This window comes from Dermacentor andersoni, chromosome 6, assembly GCF_023375885.2.
Source record: "Dermacentor andersoni chromosome 6, qqDerAnde1_hic_scaffold, whole genome shotgun sequence".
In the NCBI taxonomy this organism is placed as follows: Eukaryota; Metazoa; Arthropoda; class Arachnida; order Ixodida; family Ixodidae; genus Dermacentor; species Dermacentor andersoni.
Window position 1 is genome coordinate 174688863 of NC_092819.1, and position 5474 is coordinate 174694336.

At 40.9% G+C, this 5474-nt stretch overlaps 1 long non-coding RNA gene across 1 annotated transcript; it reads right to left on the reverse strand.

Annotated features, from left to right (window-relative positions):
* Positions 1-1787: 1787 nt before the first annotated feature.
* On the reverse strand, positions 1788-5111 carry LOC140218860 (uncharacterized). The gene is made up of 3 exons (XR_011895053.1): positions 4689-5111; positions 3992-4054; positions 1788-1957 (listed from the first exon to the last, which is right to left on the reverse strand). It is a non-coding gene; the product is annotated as an uncharacterized lncRNA (long non-coding RNA).
* Between the last annotated feature and the right edge of the window lie 363 nt (positions 5112-5474).

Genomic DNA, 5474 nt, shown 5'->3' on the forward strand with positions numbered 1-5474 from the left:
GAAAAACACCTTGGTGTCTCAACGTCATCCATTGCCCGTATACATAGAATAGGAAAAGCAAATAACTCAAACCGACCTGTAATCGCATTCTTCCAAGATTTTGATGAAAAAAATGCCCTGTATGCAAATGTTAGTAAACTTAAAGGTTCAGCTTTTTCCATACAAAATGATTATTCTAAGGAGACACTAAGAAAACGAAAATTGCTCTGGGAATCTTGCAAAACCGAAAGGAAGGATTGAAAGAAGGCTTATCTCGTTCATGACAAGCTCAAAATCGGCAACAGCATGTACGCTTGGAACGATTCGACTGAACAACGGATTAGCCTTTCTCCTCTCTTCTAGTAACTCTGATTGACAGACCACCTTAGATAACCCAGCTCTTCGTGACCTTGTTATATTAAACATTAATGCCCAAAGCATAGTGAACAAGGCAACTGCCCTTGAGATCGCTCTGTTTACTCACCGCCCTGATATAGTTGTTATAACCGAGACTTGGCTTCTCTGTGATATCACTAATGATTGCATCTTTTCTCCACCATACACTGTATTTAGGCATGATAGGGGGTCACGAGGAGGTGGCGTAGCCATATTACTAAAACCGAATGTTTCCGCTACAGTTCTAAATTCACCAGAAAACCATGAAAGCCTTGCTCTGAAAATCACGTATCTTGGCTACACTTTCATGTTATGTGCACTGTTCCCACGAAACGCGCAAGTAGCTATTTGATGTCTAAAAGATGTCTTGAACGGCTAATTCAAAAGCCTAGTAGCTGTCTTGATCAAGACATTTTGTAGCCATGGACGTCTAGAAGTACTTCAGTAAGCCCTGCTAACGTTACGCTAAAAGTTGGCTAATGGACAGCTTGACAAGAACAACTGAAGACTTTTATTAGACATTCCCTCAAATTTTTGCGGCAGCTGTTACAGTAGCACGACGTTTGCCCACAGTTACAATTTATTTTAAACGAGGCATGGACATCAGAAAAAAAGTTTATGTTGTCGGATAGTGATGCACAGGTAGTTTTTCCAGATGTGAACCATGGGAATGGTGTAGTACAGTCTCGTTGGTCAATTAGTGCTTTTTAATTAGACCAATCAATTGAATGCCGCCTGTCAGAATTATTTTGCAAATAAAACAAGATCTGTATTGTATGCTGATATCATTCCGATGTTCACCCATTGACCTAAACAAGAACATCTCTGCGTGAAACACGTCATTATTGAAAAAACTTCGCCCTGCTGGGTCTCCACCAAATTGAAATAGCTTCTAGCAAAGAAAAATTTTGTCAGTGATGCTGCAGTTCAGGCAAAAATTACATCCTGGTTTCAGCTACAGGGGTCACAATAGCCTTACACCAGTATACGAAACAGAACACTGTGCTGCAATGAGTTAAAAAATAATGGATAGTACACATCTGGAAAAACACTCTGCGAACCATTCTAACTAGCAATATAAATATATTTTTTCTGATGTCCATGCTTCATTTAAAAGTAAATTGTAACTTACTTTGTGGGTGCCTCTTGTAAGTAACGCCACATGCTTGCACAGCATCACGCAGAAATAATGGCCCGTTCTTCGGCATACCATCCATTAGTGAATTCCATTGCATGTTACCAGAACTGAAAGATAAATCATAATATGCTGTTATTTTTTTTCATAAACTGTATGATGAGCTTTTCATGCATAAAAGATGATTGCATGCGAAAATGCAGCAAGACATCAACTTCACACCATGTCACATACTCATACTTTATTACCTAATAAATTAGAAAAAATGCAGAAAGTGTAATCAACAAGAGTAACAAATAGCAGCAAAGGTGATCATGGATAAATCTTGAAGATGATTGCCGCCGCTGCCAGAGTAGGCCAGCCTTCGTAGGAGAGCACTTGCTGCCCACAAAAGCTTGCTGTCACAGGCCACGCGTGACGGTTCTTGTAGACATAGGCAAGCAATACCTGCACAGAAGAGGGAAAAAAAGGTGAGGGAAGAAATGGGAATATTCAAATTGGAACTTCAATTAGTAATATGTGCTAAGTAAGAAGTTTGGCTCACAATGAAAATAAATTTAAGCACTCCTTTCTCTTAAATTACGGGTATCTTAAGGTATGTATGCGATGATGTTTAAAATGACTAGTATATTTCCTATCATAAGAAGCCAACAAACACTGACACCAAGGACAACATAGGGGAAATTACTTGTGCTTAATAAATGAAATAAAGAAACGATAAATTAATGAAAACTAAAGTGGATGAAAAAACACCTTGCCGCAGGTGGTAACCGAACCCACAAACTTCGCATTTTGCGTGCTATGCTCTACCAATTGAGCTACAGTGGCGTCGTTTTCCCATCCACTTTCTTGGGTATTTATGTGTTCTAGTAGAACCCTGGGAGTGTCAGCCAGCGCCACAACTCGGAGACCTTGTTCCTGGCATATATTCATTAAGTTGCATAGCAGAGTCAGCCTTTAAATTATTTTATGGTGTTTTATGGCTAAACAGCCACTTATCAACCTGTCACACAATTCTGAGAAGCTTCCTGCAAAATATAATCAGTTTAAAACAGTAATTCACTCTGCAGGTAAATGATGTACTAACTTAATTAAAAAGTTAAATAGCGTTTTAAATTGTTGAACTAAAAGTAAGTTTGGCATTTTGCGCTGCCTAGCTGTTGCCTTTCTTTCAACCTTAAACATGACACAGTACACAGTAAGCAGGTAGCGTGCAAAGGAGGACTGGTGATAAAGTATTGTTCCAAAGCAACACTCCTAGCTGGATCAATCACTTTTGTTGATATATTTTCATGTGACCCTAATTGGATTAGGGCAATACCTCACACAAATGATGCAACACCTTGGATGATGCGTCATACAAAATTGAAAGTATCCCATGATGTGATCAAACGATAACATTGCCCACTGTCTTGGAAGTGTTAACATGCTGTTTCCGCAAGAAAGTGCAAAGTTATTCATATAGGTAGCAAATTCATCAGTGCATCTATAGCCTCAGGTAATTCTGAGAATCTATGTTGACTCGCAATTGAGAAACCACTGCACACAGAAAGGTGTATTCAAGTAATGGTCCATGCTGAATAATTTCCCACCTAGTGAAAAGGCAAATGTGGCAGGCTAATGGGCTAGGGCAAATAGATTGCTAAATTCTGATAACACCTCCAATGATAGTATTGAAATAGGTGATAAAAAACAGCACAGGTAAAATTGCAGTTATGAAAAAATTTTAAAAGCACCTCAGCAAACTGCTGGAACCCTCAGCATCATGCCTGTTCTACATGCACATATGTTGCAGCGCAATCTACATCTGAGACGCAGGCGCCTCCACACATCACTTTGTGATCTCCTCACAATAAGGTTAAAAACAGTCTAGCACAAGCTACCTGATGTGATTCATTTTGCAAGCGCCAGCCAAGTGCTGATAGTGGTAGAGCGAAATTGAAGTTTGTCCTTGTATGGAAGCCTCGGCCCATGTTTTATCAATTCTAGCGGCAAAGCACACCTTTTACAGCACACATAAATCTTAAATTAGACTGCTTGCTGATGCTGTACAGTAAATTCCTGTAAAGAAACTAAATCACACAGAAAACATTTAGAACATGAAACTAATCAAATACTGGCTTGAATACATTTGTGCATTAGGGAAGCAAGGTGTAATGTACACTGTTGTAGCAAATTTTTACTTATGTATGGTATACTTGTATGACACAGCAGACTTAATTTTTGAGTTCTTACATAGCAATGACTACCTACAGGTACATTTTGTAAGGCTTAGGGAAACTAATTATTACTAGAACTGCGTAGGTACACTGGCACTGAGAAATTGGTTATAATAGTGGCAGTTTATAATGGACCAGTGCAAAAAAAAAAAATGCCCGTTTGTGAGACACCAACTAGCTATTTTACCACGAAGCGCTACCTGGCCTTAACCCATATAAAAAGCACTGGGAGGACCAGAGAGGGTACAGTACATTGGCTTACACTGATCATGATGAGGTCCCGTCATCCAGCTAGCGCCAAGGTACAAGAAGGATGTCCAGCCGTCTATAGAGTGAAAGGAACAAAATAAGATAGCATCAAGTCAGTTGAAAGGCAGATTTGCAATTACAAATAAGGTGACCCAGTCACAGTCATTCATTAATAAATGCCAAGCTGTCGTGTTTTCACTCCCAGATGAAGCACCTAGTAGGTTAAAGGTTTTGCTGCTTATTTAGAACACAAGTGAAATTTGTACATCAGCAGACGATTTAATTTGGAATTGTATAGATGAAGTAAACAATGCAGTTATATTTTTGCTTTGCTATAAAGTGGGAACGCTACAAACTGCATAGTCACTGACACACACGCGCGCGCACGCAAGAACAAAAGGACACAAAATAGGGCGAGTTCAGTCTGGTTCAGCATTACAGCCAGCGCGTCGTCTTCGAATGCACTCCTTTCGGTTGGTTCGTGCTACGTTAACTACAATGACTAACAAGCAGGGCAAAGTTCTGACTGGTGTTGCGAAAGTCGTGGAGCGCGGTAGTGCTGAAAGGCTAAACACAAGAAAAACCCTCGTATAAAAGTAATGACGAAAACTCGCAGGGCAGATGAGCCCATATATCAAGGATTGTCGCGGGTAACACCTAAAAATATTCACATTGTTGACGAAAAACGAAGTGCAATGTATTTCACTTACCGGAAAAAGTGTTGTCCGAACGTGCGACGTATACAAAGACGCACCGAGACACGACGGCGGCGAACGCAGATCACGCCATTGTGGTAGTAAGCCGTCGGCGAAAACACGCAATACAGCCGATGTCACGAAGCACTGATGCAAAACACACGGCAAGCAGAATCAGCACAGCTAAATGACTCCAATTAATATCCAGTATAAATGTACAGAACGGCTTAGAATGACGCACAAGTGGCATAACGAACCCACGACCGAGACATTGGGGGCGGCAGTGGCCGTTTTTTCAAACTTCCTGCCTCCCAGTGTTTCCAGCACAGAATGAGATGTCCGACAAATTTGGATTGTGTCGCCGAAGTGATCGCAGCGCGGTGGCTCTGTGACACCGCTGTGCAACGCCGGCGTTTCGCTCCTGCTGCTATCAGTATACCTGCTGCGTGAGCATAGAATGGCTTCCTGGCGTCGTGTGCGCGCCCCGTATGGAAAACAATAACCCGCCCTTGATTGTTGAAGTTCTGATGTGAAATTATTTAATATCAAAGCCAATTAACTTATGTTGCTTCCAACGAGTTCGATTTGTCTGTGGCGTCTTTTATTCGCTAACGCCGACGGCCGACGGTAACCGCAGTTTTAACACGTCGTTTGGCATTTTATGCACTTTTAGACAAAAAGATCTAGAAAAGTTCTTGAATTAGACATTCTGAATGTGTTTACCAAAGCACACTCTAGTGACACCAGTAGTGGGTTTTGCCGCAGATAGAATATATACTAGCATATTCCAAGTGCGGAGGT